This window comes from Chinchilla lanigera, unplaced genomic scaffold (genome assembly GCF_000276665.1).
Source record: "Chinchilla lanigera isolate Chin_1 unplaced genomic scaffold, ChiLan1.0 scaffold00101, whole genome shotgun sequence".
Lineage (NCBI taxonomy): Eukaryota > Metazoa > Chordata > Mammalia > Rodentia > Chinchillidae > Chinchilla > Chinchilla lanigera.
This window is the reverse complement of record NW_004955502.1, coordinates 7,723,951-7,733,672: the sequence shown is the minus strand read 5'-3', so window position 1 is coordinate 7,733,672 and position 9,722 is coordinate 7,723,951. Positions and strand designations below refer to the sequence as shown.

The window sequence follows — 9,722 nt, the reverse complement described above, 5'->3', positions numbered from 1 at the left end:
TTCTAGTTCTAATCAGAGAACATGGTCTGAGCAATTTCTATGCATTGGACTTTTTTGTAAACCTGCCATGTTTGACAATTATATATTTTCTCTAGAGTATAAAATATTTATTAAATTGGAACTTTACATGATTTACATTTTAAAAATTCTAACATATCATGTTCTTTTTACCTCTTGAACCCTTTTAATATTTATAGCTCTTGTGGAATTCTATTTTATCTCATATTGTTTTCACTTTATCTTATTTCATTTTACTCCTACAGTGTTTATGTGATATATATATTTTCAAGTGTGTCTTCTGGAAATGGCATTTACATATATTTGGTATTCTGAGCCAATGTGAAAGCCTTGTATACAAGATTTTAATTTATTTACATTTATCTTAACCAAAAACAGCAAAACTGATTTTGTTGTTCATTTTCATAATTCCTTTATTTTATGTTTGCTTTTATTTCTGCTGCCTTCCAGTTTTATTGTTTTGAAGTTCAAATATTTTGAAAGGTGTGCTGCATAGTTCTATTTTGTAATTTGTTTCAATTTTTAAAAAAGTATTTTCCCTACTTTGCTCAATTTTTAGCTTCAAGTGGGAGACACAGCTAATTAGTCCTCTAGCTAAAACAAAAACCACTTCCAGACATAGTCTCTACAGTCTCGTCTCTCTCCAGGCCAACCCTGACCAAGTCAGACTCCATGTGATGGGAAAAGGCAGGCAGGAGGCCCAGCTCTCCCCAGCCATGCCGTGGATAACTGAATGTGGCTATGGAAGGAGCGCACAGCTCTCACAGGACTGGATCCCAGTGTGGAGTGCTGCCAGGGCATCCACACTGCTTCACTGCATGGGGAAAGACCCCAGTCTACGTTGTGGCCTCCCTCATCCTAGTTCCTTGAGGCCTCCACACACCTGAGATCCTGTGAAGCAGCTGGCCAGGCACCCCAGCAGCTTGGCTGACTTTGCCAAAAGGTTTTAAAGCAGATGGGTGGCCTATCCTCAATCCCACAAAACGTCCAGGCAGCCAGCCCTTACTGGCTTAGCCCACTGTGGTCCCCCAGAAGCAACTGGATGGTCTTACATATCCTTCTGTAGCCCTGAGGAGCATCCAGGCATCCCATCCAGATGAGGTTGGCCCATGGAGGTTCCAGGAAAGAGTCACATGTCCTTGCTGCCCCTCTTATCACCCAGCAGCAGTCAGGCAGCTGTGTCTACCTGCTCTTGGTCCAGGGGAGCTACTCAGAAGTCTATCTTGAGCAGGTTGGCCCTCTAAAGGCCAGCAGAGGCACCTGTATCGACCTCAGACTCTGGGAGGCACCCTTCTGAGGGTGTTACCCCAGTGCAACTCTCTGACAGCAAGCACTCTGCCTCCACTCTCAGACAATTACCCTGAACCTACCTCGGCTTGCCAGGGTAGCTCCCACCTGTTTAGTCCTTAGAGACGGACAGATGCTCTGCACCTGCAGCTGACACACCATATCCAGGCTATCAGCGAACCCATCAGGCCTAAAAAGGGCTCAAAGCCCCTGCAGCCTAGGCCACTGAGGCACCTGCAGGTAATGTTCATGCTTGTTATAGCTGAAGAAGCTACATGGACAGCACACGACTGTGGCCACTCAGAACCAAAGCCAGTGTTACCTACCCAACTGACATCTTGGTACCCATCCCAGGGGAAATACTTTACTACAAAAGCTACTTTCTCAGTTGACAGAGGCAACTGATTTGCCAGATTTCAAGGTAGGGATACAAGAAGCACAAAAAAACAAGGTGACGCTCTGACACAATAACTCTTTAACAACATACCCCAAAGAAAAGAATGATGAATTTTCTGAAAAAGAACTCAAAATAATAATTTTAATGAAACTTTAAGAGAATACAGATGAAAATTAGGAAAACAATGAATAAACTGAATGGGAAATTCACCAAAAAGATAGAGATTATACAAAGAACCAATCAGATACCTTGGCACGAAACAAATCAATGATTGAAATTCACAAATACAGATGCAAACATCAACAACAGAGTAAATTAGGGAGCAGAAAAATATTTCTGAGCTTGAGGACAGTCAGAAAAGAACCAAAAACAACAGATAGAACAACAAAAATCTATGAGACTTATTGGACTGTATCTTAATACTGTAATTGTTTACATTATGGATATTTGAGAAGAAAAAAAGAGAAGAGGCATACAAAGCCCATTCAATAAAATAATAGCTGAAAACTTTCCAAATTTTGGGAAAGATACAGACTTGTGGTTCCAGGTTGTTCAGAGGATCTCTAATAGATCCAATCTAAAAGGTTTTCTTTGATGTATATTATAGTTAAACTGTCAAAAGTCTAAGACATAGACTCCTAAAAACAGAAAAATGTTCTTGTTAGACTATCAGCACTTTTCTCAACAAAGACTTTAAATGCTAGGACAGAATGAGGTGATTTATTTCAGATCTGAAAAGGAAAAACTGCTGGCCAAGAGAACTATTCTCAGCAAAGGTATTCTTCAGAAATGAAGGAGAAATAAGGCCTTTCAGAGACAAGAAATGGAGTGTATTCACTACCAGCAGACTGATCTTACAAGAAATGCTTAAAAGTGTCCTGTGCTACAAACAAAGGAATGGTGACTTCCATCATGAAAATACAAACTGGTGGAACAGATACACAAAAAGAAAGGGAAAAGAACTAAACTTAATGTGTTAATATATTATCCTTTAGTTACTGCAGACTGATCAGGCCTGCAATCTCCCAAATGAGTGTACAGCAAGAGTTAAGTGGTATGATTTTAGGCTCCAGGAGGATCAAAACCCTGTAACAGAATTTGAGATTCTCTGGGGGCTCAGACAAAGAACTTCTCTGGGCTGTCCATATTCATTTGGTTATCACATAAAGAAGTGGAATACTGAAGAAAGCGGGGGAATCTGAGCAGGACGTTGGGAGGACCTTGGGAGTCCATTGAAGGACTTCTCCCAGTAAGACATTATGTTAATTTAGGAGAACCTAAATTAACATAATGTTAGGAAGGTCTCTAGCCAGGAGTGAGATGCCTGCAACTGCAGTCTTTATCTAGGTAACTAAGGTTGGAGCCAGGTGTCCTCACCTGTGGCCTTGTCTTGTCTTTTGCTTCACCAGCCATTACAGGCCTCAGTCAGTCAGGACCAGTGACTCACAGAGTTTCATTTACTATGAATCTGCTGCCCATCTCCAGACAAGGGGGCTAGGCCTAGGACAGACTCACAAGTAAACATGGAAGCCCAACTGGTTAATTTAAGTCCTGCTCAGAGCTGCTTCATAGTGGTCTCCATAATAAATCCTAGCTGTACAGAAAATCACCAAATCACAAAGACAAACAAGAGGAAGAAACAAAAGACATATAGAACAGTCCTAAAAATTTAACAAATAACAAAAGTATGTCTTTACTTATCCATAATAACCTTAAGAAAAATGGATTAAATTCCCCTGTTAAAAGATTAAGATTGCTAATGGACCAAATGATGTACTGCCCACAAGAAGCATGTCAGCTCTCTCTGGTTCCTGTTGTCATGAAGTGAGCAATTTTGCTCTACCACATCTTTCCACCATGATGCTTCTTCCTCACCATAGACCTGAAAGCAATGAAAGTAGCTGACCATTGACGGATCCTCTGAAACCACAATGTCCTTGTAGAGATTTCAAGCACTGACAAGAAACTCAATGAGACCCTAGATGAAAATTTCAAAAAATTTCATATGGAGATTACTTATGAGCTGCAGAAGAAAACAGGCTTGATATAAAATATATGGATGCTACTCTAAAAAGATACCAAAGAGAACACAGGAATAGATTAGAGTCTGAGGTGAAATCACAAGCTGAGTTGAAGATCAGCAGGGAAAAGTCAAGGAGGATGACATGCACTAAAGCACAAAGGAACTAAGTATGTAGAACTCATTCCTTCTCACCAGAATGAAGTCTAGAAATTCACTGCAGCTGGTTGCAAGATGCTCTCCTGATGAAAAATGGTTCTTCAACTTTCTGATGGACAAACAGTAGCTTTGAAGATTACACACACTAGTATTACTTTTAGTTCTTGTGATGGGTTAACTAAAGGTCAACTTCTAATACTCAGCTGAACTGAGTCACTGTGGTACTGGGTGTGAAGGGCCTACCTGAGTATTGTCAACAGCATAAAAGCAGAACTGGAGGGGAAGAGGGTGTGCTGTTGATTCTCCTAGAGAAGCCTGTCATACTGGCTTTCCTGACATGAACTCAGCTCTTCTCAACAGAGGAGGAGCTCGGTCCCTCACTGTCACTGAGGATGGCTGTGGTTCTCTTCAGGGGAGCACTGGCCCTTACCTTGAGTGTTGCTTCCTGGCTCCAGTGCAGATCTCTCAGCCTGCTGACACAGATCCTTCATCCTGCCGGCACAGACTTTCTAGCTTCCACCACTGAACTTTGGGCCTTCCCAGTGCAGATCCTTGAAAAAAGACTTGCATGAGACATTGTCATGGGCTCTAGGCTTCCAGCTGGAGTTGTGACATTGGCGTGGGACCCAGTTCCTCAGCTAGATTCTCTGGGTCCCTAGTATGCAGACAGATCTCTTGGATTCCTCTGCATTTGTCTTTTTGGGTGAACATTATAAAGTAATCCTATAAATTATGTGTCCTGTATTAAATATGTTCCCTGGCAAACCTTGACTACAACAGTTTTGTTTCTTTTGGATTTATACTCTGCATATTTACTTAATTCCAAACTGCCTTGGTAATAAGAAACATATTGTAATGCCAATAAAGTGCCAGAGAAAATCATGAACATGACATAAAAAACAAAGATGTCAGTCTCTACCCCAGTATCCAGGACACCTCAGCTGTCACCCATAATTGAGAGAAGCAATATGGTTGGAATGATTATGACATTAAATATTCACCAAAGATTCCCCCAGCCCTTCAGCCAGAGGGTATAACCCTGCAACAGTTGCACAGAATTCGAAAAGTTTAAATAATGCAGCGGACACTTCAGAAGATCTCAGTTTACAGCAATCAGCTTCAGTTGTAACCAGACTGAACATGATGGAAAAGCAGAAAAATCATTTTCTCAAGTACTTCTAGCACCAAGAAGACCTTGCTAGGCCTTGTGTAGGGAGACATTAGCATGCTACTCTATTGGGAGCATTGTGTTCCCAAACCAAGGGATTGGGCCTTGTCACTATATAAAAACTTGCTGGAAGAAAAAGTAAGACATATTAGCACTGGGGACCTGTCTGAGAAGAGCAGTCATCACCCCTTCTTCCCACCATCTGGAGTGTTTGTCTATGAGAACCACTGCCTGGAGGTGAGCAGAGGCTGCAAGAACCACTTCCACATCCAAAGCCCCGGCACCCAAACCAGAAACTGCATCTCCTAGCAATGCAAATGGGATTGCAAGGTCACTTTTTCTCAGTGGAGAAAAATCCTTTTCCACTGGAAACTCTGTCTGATGGCTGACAAATGATGGGTTCCCACTGATTGTTTGATGAAGGTGCTCAAGATTCTGCTGGGCCCTGCAATGTTAAGTTCTCACTACAAGCTGATGAACAGCTATAAAGTGCAGGGACTGTCATAAAGTTTCACCACAGGGTGCCTGATTTCCATTGTATACTGCCTGACCAAATCCATATATTTTCTATTTAACATAGGTAGATTCACATATTTCTATCTTTAAGATAAAATGAATAATAGTAGTGACCAGTTCAATAATTAAAAGTTTTTTCTTCCTATTCTGTCTAAAAAAAAGGAAAGTTGATTCTAATTTTTACTGTTAAAGAAAAGAAACTCACTTTACCAATAAAGATACACAGACTGAAATTGAAAAGATGGAAAAAGATATATCACACATTGGAAACCAAAAGAAAGCAGGAGTAGCTATACTTAGATAAAATGGGAGTTAAATAAAGAATTGTAAAAAGATACAAAGAATTAATTACTTAATAATAAAGGGATCAATTCACCAAGAGTAAATAATAATTGTAAATCTACATGTACCAAAAGCATTAAACAACTATTAGTAGATCTAAAGGAAAGGATATAAAATAAAATAAAATAAAATAAAGGAAAAGATATAGCCTATTACAACCATAGTTGTGGGATTTGACAATTTTCATCAACAGGCAGGTCATCCTGGCCAAAATAAAAACAAACATCAGACTTCAAGTATCTATAGACTAAATGGACCTCACAGACACCTACACAACATTCCATCTCACTGCCACAAAACACACATTCTTCTTATTAACATATAGAACATTCTTCAGAATGGATCGTTGAAGTCACAAAACATGTCTCAACAAAATTTAAAAGATCAAATTCATATCACATATCTGACCACAATAGGAAATGAAAATAGAGATCAGCAAGAGGAACTTTAGAATTTTTCTAAATACATGGAAATTAACATGCTCATGAATGTCCAATGGGTCAACAAAGAAATCAAAGAATATTTTAAAATTTCTCACACATAAAGATGGAAACAGCATATCAAAATCTATGGTATATAGCAAAAGCAATACTAGTGGAAAGTTTATAGCAGTAAATACCTATATCAAAAAGGAGAGATTTCAGATTAACCTAACTATGCAACTTGAGTCTCCCAAAAAGAAAAGCCCAGAACAGAATGGCTTCACTAATGACTTTTCTAAAACATTTAAAAAGAATACCAGTTTTTACCAAAATTTCCAAAAAATTGAGAGGGAAAAACTTTTCCAAACCAACAGCATACTGAATGAGTAAAAGATGAAATAATTTTCTCTACATCAAGAATAAGACAAGGATGTTAACTTTCATTATTCTTAATTAAAATAGTATTGGAAATTATAGCTAGAGTAAGGAAGCAAGACAAATTTTAAAAGATCATATAAATAGGAGAGGAAGAATTAAAATTATCCCTATTTGCAGATGACATGATTTTACATATAAAAATCCTAAAGACTCCACCAGAACCTGACAGAACCAACAAACAAATTCAGCAAAGCTGAAGTATATAAAATCAACATCAAAAAATCAGAAGCATTTTAATACACCAATATGAAAATTGCTGAAAAATAAGCTAAGAGGAGCAATGCTATTTACAATAGGCCCAAAGTAAAAATAAAATATCAGGAATAACATTAACCAACAATCAATGATTTTCTATAAGGAAAATCACAAAAAACTAATAAATCAAAGAGGACACACACACACACACATACAATAGGGAGATATTCATGCTCATGAACTGGAAGAATTAGTACTGTTAAAATGTCTTACTAACCAAAATAATCTGTAGATTAGATGCCATCTCCATGAAAATGCTAGGGACAGTCTTCAGCGATAAGAAAAAGCATTCCTAAAATTAATGTGGAGCTACAAATGATGTTAAATAGCCAAGAAATTTGAGAACAAAGCAAGCCAAAAAAACAAAGGTAGAGACATCATAATATCTGGCCTGCAATCATACAACGAAACTATAGCAATGAAATCAGCATGGTGCTGGGCTCAAATCTGACAGCGTGGACCAATGCGGCATGACAGGAAATGCAGACATAAATCCACACATTTACAGGCAGATGACTTTTGACAAAGATACCAAAAAGAGACATTGGAGAAAAGAGAGTCTCTCTAATAAATGGTTTGAGGAAAATGGGCATCCATATGAAGAAAAAAGAACTAGACTTCTACTTCACCACGTACCAAAGTCAACTCAAAATAGACCCAAGATCTAGATGTCAGACCTGAAACTATGAAACTACTCAAAGAAAACAACAGAAGAAATATTTCCAAACCTGAGTATGCACAATGATTTTTTAAAAAGACCCTAAAAGCACAGATAACAAAGGTAAAAATAAACAAATGACATTAGAACAAACTAAGAAGCTTCTGCAGGGCAAGGAAAGCATCGACAGTGAAGAGACAGGTGCAGGGTGGGGTGTCCGTGGGGCTGAAGCATCCACGCTGCCACTGCCTCTGGTCTGGAGCTGCGACACCTGGCCCTTCCAAAGAGGTAGCACTCAGCCCCTTCTTCTGCAGGTGCGCACATGGCAATCCACGTGCTCTCCCTCAGCCACATGGGGTGCAACTTGAGCCTGTGTCTGGTCCTGTCCACCCTGAGCAGGTGTCCAGTCAAAATCCAAAATGCTCTGTCTAGATTTAACTACCCCGGCCTTCAAGATTTTGAAGCCAGCTTCATAAGGCTGTTGAACAGAATAATGCTCTGTTCTTGAATTAAAATAAGCCAGAAGGAACGACCTTATGTTATCCTGCTGGCCTCCCACAGGGTGTTTCCGTGGAACGCAACTCTAGTGTCCTTTGTGGCACTGGTTACTTCCTGCAGGGTCTTCTTTGCCTGGCTTCATTCATGAAGCACCTGTCAAAAATAGTTTTTCAAGGAGTAACTAGTGATCAAGTTGACCCTTTTGCTGATATTCTTAAGGAAATAGCATGTCCTCTATTGAAACAGTTTGGGATTGATGGTGAATCCTTCCTGCTAAAGCTCGTGTGATGAGGAGTGCCTCTTGGAGGAGGTGATGTACTTTTCTCACATCCTGTCAGGAAGGTCCTGAAGCCCACTCAGCTCACAGATTCAGGAAAAATCAAAAGTATGAGACAGATGGCGGGTCACCTTGGAAGGCAAATCAGATTGTGGATTCTGCAAGTAGTGTCCTCAAGATGTTCACACCCAATATCTATATTTACACAGACAACACAAAAGGAGTCAACTCTGCGAAGTCTCCAGGCTTGGTTGTCACTGGCTGCTGAGACCACCAATGATACCTTTGGTGCTGAACTGGCCTCCAACCTCCCAGGGCCAAGGAGTAGCTGTGGGGGCAGAAAACCTTGGCAGGATCCACAGGGGTGGGTGTGTAGACTTAGCCACCTGTGGAGACTTAGCCAACTGTAGACTTAGTCAACTCTAGATTTAGCCAACTAGAGACCAAAGTCTGGCTCTGCTGCTCCCTTGGACAATAGGACATTTCCAAAGTCCTGGTAGGACCAGTCTCTCCTTACACAATAGCATTTTTACAGCATTTGAAGAGGTTTTCCCAGATTATGTTTAAAACTGAAACCAAGCCATGTGGTGAAGAACTCAAGGGTGGGAAAAAAGTCCTGATTGTCTGTGTTAGTACTGGCTTCTCTAACCTTAGCAAGATCCTCAGATGATATTCTCACAAGATAAGTCCCCGTTGCCTACCTACCAAATAGAAGCTGCCAAAGGGCCTAAGTAAAGGATAATCTCTATATTAAGGACTTTCTTAATTTTCCATTAAAAATACCAATATACAAAACAAATTAACAAACACCAGGGAAGAGACAGAATGGGGGAGAATATATGCCAACTATTCATCTGTCAAGGGATTAAAATGTAGCACATACAAAGAACAGAAAAAACTCAACAGCAAAAAGAATAGAAATAGTGTGATTTTAAAGGACAAATTATTTGAATGCATTATCCTCAGAAGAAGTTATACAAATGGCCAAGTATATGAAAAAATATTCAGTACCATTAATCATCAAAGACATGTGAACCAAAACTACAGTGAGATAGCTCAGCCCAGTTAGAAGGGCTATTATCACAAAGGCAAAAGATAACCAGGGCAGGTGGGGATGCAGAGAGAAGGACATCCTTGCTCACCGTTGGTGGGAATGTAACTTAGTAGAGACGTTATGGGAAATGGTGCACATGTTCCTCAGAAAGCTAAAAATAGAACTGTAGGGGCTGGGGATTTAGCTCAGCGGCAAAGCGCCTGCCTGGCAAGC

The 9,722-nt window shown here is 39.9% G+C and overlaps 2 pseudogenes; both read left to right on the top strand.

Annotated features, from left to right (window-relative positions):
* Nucleotides 1-3,632: 3,632 nt before the first annotated feature.
* LOC102016174 lies at nucleotides 3,633-5,063 on the top strand (annotated as a pseudogene).
* A 2,939-nt stretch (nucleotides 5,064-8,002) lies between these two features.
* Nucleotides 8,003-9,125, top strand: LOC102015866 (annotated as a pseudogene).
* The last annotated feature ends 597 nt before the right edge of the window (nucleotides 9,126-9,722 follow it).